The sequence below is a fragment of the Sminthopsis crassicaudata genome, chromosome 4 (assembly GCF_048593235.1).
Source record: "Sminthopsis crassicaudata isolate SCR6 chromosome 4, ASM4859323v1, whole genome shotgun sequence".
Classification (NCBI taxonomy): Eukaryota; Metazoa; Chordata; class Mammalia; order Dasyuromorphia; family Dasyuridae; genus Sminthopsis; species Sminthopsis crassicaudata.
Genome location: NC_133620.1, coordinates 114,222,765 through 114,235,012, shown reverse-complemented (window position 1 = coordinate 114,235,012; position 12,248 = coordinate 114,222,765). Strand labels below are relative to the sequence as shown.

Genomic DNA, 12,248 nt, shown 5'->3' with positions numbered 1-12,248 from the left:
AACTATCTTCTAATTAATGTTCTAATTTCTTTGTTATTGGTGGTAATTTCACTCTTTTAATTTTTGTTGCTGGTGATTTGTTTTTTTCTTTTCCTTTTTCTAATCAAATTAACCAAAGGCTTATCTATTTTGCTGGGGTTTTTTTTCCCATAAAACCAACTCTTAGATTGTTTATTAGTACAATAGTTTTCTTATTTTCATTTTTATTAATCTCTCCTTTGAGTTTTAGAAGTATGTATATATTTCCCCCATTTATCTTTCTATGCTTTTCTTGAGTCCTGTGCTTGTAAATTAAATTTTCTGTTTAGTTCTGGTTTTTTCAATTGAAGTGATTGAAAGTCTCTTACTTCATTGATGATCCATCACCTCCCCTGGAAGATGATGCTGAGTCTTGCTGGGTAGTTAATTCTTGGTTGAAACCCTAAGTCCTTTGCCTTTCAGAATATGGTATTCCAGGCTCTCCTATGTTTTATGGCATAAAGTAGTAGATCTTCAGTAATCCTGACTCATTGCTCCTTGATAAACAAATTGTTTTGTCTGGCAACTTGCAATATTTTTTCCTTCCAATTGTAGTTCTGGAGTTTTATAACAATGGTTTATTTATTTTATGGTTCTCCCCCATCCATAAAACTAGCTCCTAGCTTTATTCTTTTTTTTTCAATTTCAATTTTATTAATTTCCATAATTTTTGTTTTTTTAATTGCAGATAATTATTTTATTTTCTAAGTTTTTTTAAGTTACATGTTAGTTCATTGATCTGTTCTTTTTAATTAATATATTTTCAAATATAAATTTTCCCATAAGTACTGCTTTGTTATATTGTCCCATTGTTGTCATTTAATATAAGTATTGTTTCTATGATTTTTTTCTTTGACACACTCTTTATTTAGAATTATATTATTTAGTTTTCAGATGATTTTTAATCTCTGATTTGAAGTCCCTCTATGCAATGTAATTTTTACTGCATTATGGCCTAAAAAGAGTGCATTTATATTTCTGCTTTACTTCATTAGTTTATGAAGATTTTATGTCCCAAGACATGGTTAATTTTTATGAAGGTGTCACAGACAGTTGAAGAAAAGGTACACTCATTTTTATTCCCATTCAGTTTTCTCTAGAATTCTATCATGTAATTTTTCTCAGATTCTATTCATCTCTTTAACTTCTTTCTTATGGTTATATTTATCTAGCTCTAAGAGGGGAAAGTTGAGTTTTTTCACTAAGGTAGTTTTATTTCCTGCTTCCTTCTAGAATTCACTTAACTTTTCCTTCAAAAATTCTGATGTTATGCCATTTGGTTCATATAGGTTAAGTATTGTTATTACTTCATTTACTTTATTTTTTTTTTTTTTAGCAATATGTAAGTTTCCTTGCTTCTCTCTTCAATTTGGATCTATTATTTCTTTCACTTTGTCTGAGATCATGATTGCTGCTCCTGTAATGTTCTGTTGTCTCTAGATTGTCAGTCGTTTTCTCTGGGCAAAGTTTCTTGGGGAGCTTCTGGGGAGGCAGCTTTCCTTTCAGTTCTGTATTGTGTCCTTCAAAGTCTTGAATCTTTTCCTGTCAGAATGTCTCCAGCCAGCTTCAGTCTCTAGCTCCTTCTGAATCCAAAGCCTCCAGTCAGCATGAAGGTAGACATGGGAATGAATCAGACTGTGCCTCCAAGAGTGTGTGGGATTGTGAGTTTTCCGGAAGTCAATCCTAGTTGTGAATCTCCATGAGCAGGCTTTTCCTTTAATTCTTGTGAATCTGCTCTTGCCCAAGTGTCCCCAGTCAGCACCACAGTAGAATCTCGAATCCTCTTCTTCCTGAATCCTGGCTCCTTAAATCCTCCCAAAGAATGGGCTTGTGGGTACTCCCAGAAGCTTGTGGGAATTCCTTACAGACCAATGAGCAAACTCCTTTTAAAGGTGTAAACTCCTTTCACAAGTCTAAAGGTGTAAACTCCTTTAAAGGTTTGAAAAGTTTAAAGCTCAATTCTGAGCTAGAGAATTGTTAAGTACTGACTTACTACCTAATAAGGAACCTAACATGCCCCACTTTTTTTTTTACTTCAGCTAAAGCATAATAGATTTTTCTCTAACTCCTAATTTTAACTTTTATGTGTTATGTTTGTAATTCATTTCTGATAAACAACTTATTATTGAATTCTGATTTCAAAGCCCATTCTTCTATCTGCTTAAATTTTGTGGGCAAGTTCACCTAATTCATTTTCAGAATCATGAATGTCTGAAAATCCTCTAATTAAATATCCCTTTTTTTTCTTTGAAGATTATACTCAATGTTTCTGTTTAGGTTAGTATAAATTGTATTTATAGCTTCTTTATACTTCAGTGTTTTCTTTCAGGATACTTTTCTCTGAAATATGGGAGCTTTGGAATTTGACTATAATATTTCTGGAGAATTTTATTTGGGTATTTCTTTGAGGTGGTTTGTTGGATTCTTTCTGTGTCTATTTTATGCACTATTTCTAGGATACTGGGATAATTTTCTTAAAATATTATGTCTATGCTTTTTAATTATGAGTTTTAAATAGCCCACTAATTCTTAAATTATGTCTCCCTGTTTTTTTTCCAAATCGGCTGTTTTCCAAAATATAAATTTTACATTTTTCCTATTTTTTATTCTTTTGACTTTTTTATTGGCTTTTTTTTTTTTTTTTTTTTTTTTGGTGTCTCATAAGTATCTTCCACTTGCTCAATTCTAACTTTTAAATAATTATTTTCCTCCATGAGCTTTTGTGTTTCTTTTTTCTATTTGGTCAGTTCTGCTTTTTTAAGGAGTTTATTTTCATCAGTGATGTTTTATTCCTCTTTTTTTTGATTTGACTGATTCTATATTTAAAATGTCATTTTTTTCTTCTTTATTCCTCCTCCCCCCCCTTTTTTTTTTTTACCAAGCTATTGTCTTTTCACTTTTTTGCATTGCTCAATTTTTCTTCTGCCCACTTTTATTTCATTTTAAAATCATTTTGAGTGAATCTAGGAATCTAGTGAATCTAGTTAGGTTTAAATCTAATTCATGCCTTCTTCCTTTAAGGATTTGCTTATAGCTGTTTTGACATTTTCTTCTGTTTGCAAAGTGATCTTCACTGTGATCACAATATGTATTTGTCAGGTTCTTTTTTGGTGTTTGCCTATTTTTCCAACCTACTTTTTGACTTTGAGACTAAATTCAGCTCTGTTCCCAAGATGGAGATGGGTTGAAGGGTACAATGTGCAAAGTTTCAGGCTTTTTTATATTACTATTTTCAGAGCTAGTTTGGGAAATTTTAGTGCCTTCAAGTGATATAATTTGGCAAGAGGGGTTACTCTGTGTTCTAGTCTTATGCAGGACTGATAACTTGAAGTTTAAAAGAATATTGATTTTTAAGAACACTGCTACCTTGTGATTAAAAGGTCTTCATTGTCCTTTCTCCCCTGTGACTGAACGTGCTCACCTCTCTGCTCTTATACTTTAACCTGCAAGTGAATCTGTAGGGGACTTATCAATAACACCCTGCATTCAGTACTAGCATAAGGGTCTTCTGTAATTTTTTTTTTATCAGTTTAACCTAATCCTCTTACTGTTTCTGGCTTGAAAACTCTCAAAACTGCTACTACTGTCACCACTGCCTCTAAGGCCCATAATTAATATTGCTGCAGTGTACATTCTAGACCAGCTTCTATCTCAGCATCATAGATTATTTTTTTGGGGGGAGGGGAGTCTCATCTTAATCCTTTGTTAACTCTTCTGCTCCAAGTATTAAAGATTTTTGGAGGGGAATGTTGGAAGAGCTCAGGCTGTAGTGCTTCTTCTACTCTGCCTTCTTGGTTCTAAATCACTTTTTTTTTTACTTCTAAATCACTTAGTACTTCACTTGCTCAGTACAGCCCTTTTTTTTCTATTTTTATTACATATACTTTTTTCCTTTTCCCATTTCAGATAAGATTGGTTTGTGAATTCCCATCTTGTTCACATTTTCCATTTCTTTCTTTAAATGACCTTCAATATATCTAGATTTCAAAAAATAAAAACCTGTTCCTCTCTCTCTCCTTTAATTCTTTAGGGTATTCAAAAAAATTCTTGTTAAGCCCACAGATTATCTCATTTTGTTTCCCCAATGATGCCTTAAACCTGGAAGTTTGAATGAATTAAAAACACTTATTAAATGCTTTCTATATGTTATACCCTGTGCTAAATGCTTAGAATAAACATACAGAAGTGAAATCATTTCTGTCTTACATTTTAAAGAAAAAGCCAAGACATATTGAGGACTAATGACTAGAAATGTGAAGTTTGGTCTGAAAAGTTATTAAATATAGTAAGTAGGTAGTAGAGAAATTCATTGCTTCTAGAGGCAGTGTGTTCATGTAGACTTGATTGTAATTCTAAAAACAAGAGACAGAAAATGAGGATTGGAGGAAAAGTAAGGGAGTGTTGTACTCTTTTTTGAAGGGTAGAAAAGCATTTAGTAGACGAGGACTCATTGTTCCAGAAAGTATAAAGCTAAGTAGCTTAGCCTCTCCTATGTATGATCCTTGGTAGACAGTTTTGGAGCATGGAATAACAATAACAACTTACTAAGAACTAAAATTTACAAGAAATATTTCATTATGTATGAATAATCTGAATTATCATGTAGCCTTTTCAAGTTAATTGTAGTTATTTGTGGTTCTTTAATTTTTTGATATTTGTATTGTAAAAACTATATTCAATTTTAACTTATATGCCAGCCCTTCAACATTTAAGAAGGGGGGATTGATTTCTCCCTCTACAGTTACAACTGGGTAACCTCTCCTCCTTAGAACTTCAGTCAGCCCATATCTATCACTCAATCAAAAATTTACATATCTGCTGTCTACTGATCAGCAACTTGCTTCCTTTCTTTTTTCAGTGAGCCTCAGTGAGCCTTAATCATTGTCTTACCTTCACTTTTAACTTTTGCCCATATACTATATAACATATATATATATATATATAGACACAGAGATACCTACATGTATAGAAACAGATAGATGTAGACATTGATATTGATATTTCCTCAAACACCATCACTTCATAGTTCCTCAATTTACTCATGTCACATTATCTGCTCTTCCACTCCACTTCTGTCATACTCAAAAATGGTCCTACGTAGTTTTGATCTTGTCATCACACACAAATGTACCAATTCCACATTCACAAATTAAGAAATTTCTTTTTCTGATCACAACCTACTGTTGGTCTACTTCTCTCTCTGCTTTATAAATTCAAACCTTGTTCTTCCTCCACAGCATGATCTTTAAGCCCTTGACCTCTCACTTCTGTTGTAGGCTATCATCTTTGAACTGGCACCATTCTTTTTAAAATATTTTTATTATAGCTTTTTATTTACAAGATATATGAAAAAGTAATTTTTTAGCATTGACAATTGCAAAATCTTTTGTTCCAACTTTTCCCCTCCTTCCCACCCCTTCCCCCAGATGGCAGGTTGACCAATACATGTTAAATATGTTAAAATATAAATTAAATATAATATATGTATACATGTCCAAACTTTATTTTGCTGTACAAAAAAGAATCAGGCTTTGAAATAGTGTACAATTAGCCTGTGAAGGAAATAAAAAATGCAGACGGACAAAAATAGAGGGATTGGGAATTCTTTGTAGTGGTTCATAGTCATCTCCCAGAGTTCTTTTGTTGGGTGTAGCTGGTTCAGTTCATTACTGCTCTATTGGAAGTGATTTGGTTCATCTCATTGTTGAAGAGGGCCATGTCCATCAGAATTGATCATCATATAGTATTATTGTTAAAATATATAATGATCTTCTGGTCCTGCTCATTTCACTCAGCATCAGTTCATGTAAGTCTCTCCAGGCCTTTCTGAAATCATCCTGCTGGTCATTTCTTTCTTTCTTTTTTTTTTTTAAGCTATATACTATTTTCTTTTTTTCTTTTTTCTTTTCTTTTTTTTTTGTTTATTTGATTTTTATTTTATTTTATAATTATAACTTTTTTTTGACCGTACATATGCATGGGTAATTTTTTACAACATTATCCCTTGCACTTAATTCTGTTCAGATTTTTTTCCCTTCCTCCCCCAACTCCCTCGCCCAGATGGCAAGCAATCTTATACATGTTAAATATATTACAATATATTCTAGATACAAATGTGTGTAGAACTGAATTTCTTGTTGCACAGGAAGAATTGGATTCAGAAGGTAAAAATAACAATTTACACTCATTTCCCAGTGTTCCTTTTCTGGATGTAGCTGATTCTGTCCATCATTGATCAATTGGAATTGGATTAGCTCTTCTCTATGTTGAAGATATCCACTTCCATCAGAATACATCCTCATACAGTATCATTGTTGAAGTGTATAATGATCTTCTGGTTCTGCTCATTTCACTCAGCATCAGTTGATGTAAGTCTCTCCAAGCCTCTCTGTATTTCTCCTGTTGGTCATTTCTTACAGAACAATAATATTCCATAACCTTCATATACCATAATTTACCCAACCATTCTCCAATTGATGGACATCCATTTATCTTCCAGCTTCTAGCCACTACAAAAAGGACTGCCACAAACATTTTGGCACATACAGGTCCCTTTCCCTTCTTTAGTATTTTCTTGAGATATAAGCCCAGTAGTAGCACTGCTGGGTCAAAGGGTATGTACATTTTGATAACTTTTGGGGCATAATTCCAGATTGCTCTCCAGAATGGTTGGATTCTTTCACAACTCCACCAACAATGCATCAGTGTCCCAGTTTTCCCACAGCCCCTCCAACATTCATCGTTATTTTTTCCTGTCATCTTAGCCAATCTGACAGATGTGTAATGATATCTTAGAGTTGTCTTAATTTGCATTTCTCTGATCAATAGTGATTTGGAACACTCTTTCATATGAGTGGAAATAGTTTTAATTTCATCATCTGAAAATTGTCTGTTCATATCCTTTGACCATTTATCAATTGGAGAATGGCTTGATTTATTATAAATTAAAGTCAATTCTCTGTATATTTTGGAGATGAGGCCTTTATCAGAACCTTTAACTGTAAAAATGTTTTCCCAATTTGTTACTTCCCTTCTAATCTTGTTTGCATTAGTTTTGTTTGTGCAGAAACTTTTTAATTTGGTGTAATCAAAATTTTCTATTTTGTGATCAATAATGGTCTCTAGTTCTCCTTTGGACACAAACTTCTTCCTCCTCCACAAGTCTGAGAGGTAAACCATCTCATGTTCCTCCAATTTATTTATGATTTCATTCTTTATGCCTAAATCTTGGACCCATTTTGATCTAATTTTAGTATGTGGTGTTAAATGTGGGTCCATGCCTAGTTTCTGCCATACTAATTTCCAGTTTTCCCCTGCTGGTCATTTCTTACAGAACAATAATATTCCATAATATTCATATACCACAATTTATTCAGCCATTCTCCAATTGATGGGCATCTATTCATTTTCCAGTTTCTGGCCACTACGGATCACTGGCTACATTCTTACCCCTTCCCAATTTTGACTTTGGTAAACTAGTTCAACTTAACACTGTTTTCCTCTCTAAAGTCCTTTGCCCCCTTACCTTAAACATCAATTTATCTATGCAAAGTCTCAACTTTAGATCACTTCTACCATCTGTTTCATTAACTATTGCTTATTTGCAATGATGAAGAAAAACATGGAAATTGTGCTGACTAGATCTACTACAAATTTTCTTTATATACTCAACTTATTTCTTTTCTGCAAGGCAATGCTTTTACTTTTCTGACTACCTCACTATATCACTCACTATAGTAGCTCTTTCAAGCCTTTTCTTTCCTTCTCAAGCTTTCTGTGGCTCCTTACCCAGAATATGGTCTCATCTACCACATAAGAATCTTAGTTCATGTTTTACTGAAAAATTTGAAGCTGCAAACCAAGTTTCCTATTCTACCCTGTGTATCTTATATTACTCAAATTCCTTTTGTTTTGATCTCCTCTTTTATCCCTATTTCACAAAATGAAATGACTCTTTTCTTTGCCAAGGTAAATCATACTGCATGTGCAAGCGATCCCATTCCATCCCATCTTCTCCATTAGATTGCCTCCTGTATCATCATCATCTTGTTTATGTTTCATTTCTCCCTGTCTACTTCTAGCTTCCCTACTGCCTACAAACATGCCTATATCTTCCCAATTCTAAAAAAGAAAATAATTTAATCCATTCATCTCCATTAACTAGTTATGCATATTTCTCTTTCCTTTTTGTGGCTAAAATGCTTAAGGTAATCATTTACAAAGAGTATCTCTACCTTCTTTCCTCTCATTTTCTTCTTAATTCTCTATACTCTGGTTTCATTAAATGAAACTGCTCTCTCCAAAGCTATCACCTATCTCTTAATTACCATATCTAATATCCTTTTTTTTCAATTCTTATCTTTCTTCACCTCTTGGCTATATCTGATATTGTTAATCACACTCTTTTCCTTGATACTCTCTTCTTTCTAGGTTTTTCTGACATTATTCTTTCTTGGTTCTCTTCCTAACTATTTGACTGATCCTTCTCAGTCTCCTTTGACAGATCATACTTGCAACCATTGTTGTTGCTCACAGTCCTATCCTAAGTCCTCTTCTCTTCTTTCTCTGCACTATTCAACTTGGTGAACTTAACTCCTATGGATTCAATTATTGTCTATTAATTTTTTTCTCATACAAACTTATTCAGAGCTAATATCTCTGCTAAATTTCAGGATTTGCTCTCTAAATGTCTAATGGACATCTAAAATTGGATGTTTTAGAAACATCTTAAATTCAACATGTCTAAAAAAAGAACTCATCTTTTCTCCAAAAACCTCCCCCATTCAAACTTCTGTTATCAAAAACACTATTAATTTTCCAGTCATTCAACTTTCTAATATAGGTGTTATCCTCAATTATTTACTCTTTAGTATCTCATAACTACTGTTGCCAAGACCTGTCAATTTTGCATTAATAACGTATCTTGCATATTTCTCTTTCTTTTCCTTGAAATTGCCACCACCTTGGTCCAGGCCTGATTACCTCATGGTCGCAGCTATTCTATAATTTTTCCCTGACATGTTCTCTTTACTCCAGTCCATGCTCTACTCAATTGTCAAAGTGATCTTTCTAAAGGACAAATCTAACCGTCTCCTCTCTGCATTCAACAAACTCCCAATAGTTCCCTTTCACTTCCACAATGAAAATATAAAATCCTCTGTTTAGTATTCAAAGTCTTTCATATCCTATTTCTTGCCTCCCCTCAACACCCACATACTTTTATACTTCTTACAACACTTTTCCTTCTCTTATTTCTAAGATCCAGTGGCAGTGATCTCTTTGCTGTTGCTTGCATAACTTGACTCCACACAGTTTTACTAGCTCATACCCAAAATTTTAATGCCCAGAGAATTCTCTTCCTCCTCATCTGTGCTTCCTGGCTTCTTTCAAGTACCAGATAAAATCCCATCTGCTATAGGACTCCTTTTTTAAAAAACCACATGTAATTATTTGCATTCTTTTTTTTTTTTTAAAGAATGTGATATGTAAGAGATTCACATTTTCATATGTATCCTTTTTCTGTTCTACTTTATATATGAAAATGTTCTGTTTAATTTTTATAGATTGTTTAGTTCATAATAAAAATAAAATTACTAACTTTGAAGTAAAAGTAATGTAAAAAAATACTTTCAAATATAAGTTGATTTTCTTGACAATAAAAAAAATACAATTATTATATCAACTCCATTTACCAAGATAGAGTAAATATAAAAAGAAATTGTTTTCACCCAAGAAAAGATGTTGCTAGACATTAACTGAAATAAATTGCATTGTTCATTATTAAGAGTCTGAGTATTAATTCCTGAGCAATGAATTTCGATTTCAGATGCATCAATGCTGGTATTGCTTTGTAAATTGACATTAAACTACCTCTGAATGGAAAATTATGGAATAGGTGCAATCCATCCCTCTGGGATAATCAAATAACTATTGTGAAGAGTTATTATACTGGGTTACAGTAAATTTCTCAGACATTTCTCACCCATAACATGGTTGGCTTCATTTTAGCAATTTATCTTTATTTATTTATTTATTTGTTATGCACAACCATCTGATTATTTAATTATTTATTTTGTTTATTTATATTTATGTATATTTTTATATATTATATATAATGTGTATGATTATTTTATATTATTGCATATTGTATATTATAATATATATTTATAAATAAATATTATTTATATTTAGCTGGATTAATTTAACAAAAAGGATAAAGAAGAAAAAAATAAAGTATGGGATAAGTAAAAAATAAATACAGGAGTTAGAAAAACTGGGAAATGCCTTAGCAACTTAACTAATGTAGAGGAAAATCAAAACTAATGATCAATTCTTAATTGTCCCATACTTCATAATGTTAAAGGGGGGGGGAGCACATGTAAAGAAAAGTATAACTAATGATAAACCTATAAAATTATGCTATTGAATTTTTTTGTTGAATGATGAACAGTTATTATTAATTTTTCAAAAAATATATTAGCTTGAGACATTACTGGAATATGTGATCCACACAATTTTTTAAAATTAGCATAATGGAACATGCTACAGGGTATGAAATTATGACATAATGTCCAAAAAGTATTGCAAAGCTCTTTTAACTCTGATATCATTGTATCCTTTCAGTAGTTTTAAATTTCCCTCAATGGATCTTTGTCAAATATTAGAAATTGCCTCTAAAACTATCAAAGAATCCTCACAAAATAATTGTCTCTATATTTCCTTTAATCTTTATTAGATGATCTCATACTTCCCTTCAAGGTGATACTCATTTTTCAGTGAAAGAAGATGTAATGACTTATGTGTGCCCATGTAAATTATATAAGTTTTAGAGTATAAGGTGTGGAGCAATGATAAGCATACATAGATTCTCAATAAATAATGGTTGGAGGTCATCTATATACTTTATCCTTCTTTAAAAGCATTCAAATGCTGTATTCCGGATTTTTATTTAAATGATATATGGTGTGAGACTTTTTCAAATCCTTTGCTCATCTTGAGGTTTAGTGAGTATCTTAAATTCAACATATCCAACATAAAACTCATTATCTTTCCCCAAAAAGCCTTCCTTCTTGCCAACTTTCCTATTACTGTTAAGGGCACACCAAGATCTTTTCAGTTTTACAAGTTCAGAGTCATCTTCAATTCTTCACTCTATGTTCCATCCTACTATCAAAATCTTTTTTGTTTTTTGATCAGAATCTTTCCCTTGGGTTTGATCCACTAACTCTAACATCATAACTAAAAAGGTACATGAACCCACTGACTCTAAACAAACAGTGGAATTATTTCTTTTTATCAATGATCTGTGCTTCAAAAAATTTCCAAAGAATCTGACTTTTACATGAGACTGTTTGTCTTAACCTTTTTAGTATCCATAAGCATTAGATTTCTATTTGAAGTTGAAGCCTTAAGATAGTTTATTTCAAACAGGCAGAAAAACTTACATTAAAAAAACTCTGTACCTAAAGAGTTTAAGCAATATTAAGTTTAATGTAATTCAATTGCAAACATAGAAAATTAAAATGAGCCAATTAACAAAATTACAGGCTCAATGTAGTACAGTATTTCAGATGTCAGTCCAAACCATTCTAGGAGTCCAATAAGTTATTCAACATGTGGTCACTCAGAATATTTTAGATGACTTTCAATGAAGGTGAACTCTCCCTACTTCTAGAAACTATTTCAAGTGTGAGTGGCTCGAATTAAGTGAAATGTTTACTTTATCTTGAAGTAAAATCTGCCACCCAGAATTTCTATCTATTGATCCTTATTCTTCTACCCTCCAGGGATAAACATAACAAGTTTTCAATATGAAATCAATTTAACATAATATCTCCAAAGTCTTCACTTCTCCAAGTGTAATATCTTAGGTTCTTCAATCAATCAATGTTTGGCAATTTTTCTAGTTTTCTTACCTTTTCATCACCCATCCTCTGTACATTCTCTAACTTTACAATGTCTTTGCTAAAACACAATCCCCCAAAGTGTGTACAACATTCCACAATGTAGCTTGACTTTTCATGTACAGAAACTTATATAATTCATTATGATTTCAAAGATGCTCTTGTTCTGCTTTCCTCATGTTCAAGTTTGTTCATTTTAAATGAACTCTCTTTTCTTTCAATGCCTCTTTTCTTTTGTGATCCTATTTCCAGTTTCCTCATCTCCTAATTCCCATAATCCTGCTATTGAAAAAAAATTATTGAAACAAATATGCATGGGACACAAAA

At 32.3% G+C, this 12,248-nt stretch overlaps 2 protein-coding genes across 6 annotated transcripts in view; one reads left to right on the top strand and one right to left on the bottom strand.

The window, feature by feature from the left end:
* The window catches only part of GPATCH2 (G-patch domain containing 2), a 459,123-nt gene that overhangs the window by 80,327 nt on the left and 366,548 nt on the right, over positions 1–12,248 (top strand). The window contains exon 1 of one of the 4 annotated variants that reach the window (XM_074309182.1): positions 5,839–5,985. The exons of the other annotated variants lie outside the window; for them this stretch is intronic. The gene's annotated coding sequence lies outside the window, so the exon portion shown is untranslated. Of the gene's footprint in view, positions 1–5,838; positions 5,986–12,248 lie in introns of those variants that run through there. 4 annotated transcript variants of the gene reach the window in all.
* SPATA17 (spermatogenesis associated 17) overlaps positions 1–12,248 on the bottom strand; it is a 267,209-nt gene that overhangs the window by 201,491 nt on the left and 53,470 nt on the right. The gene's annotated exons all lie outside the window — the stretch shown is intronic.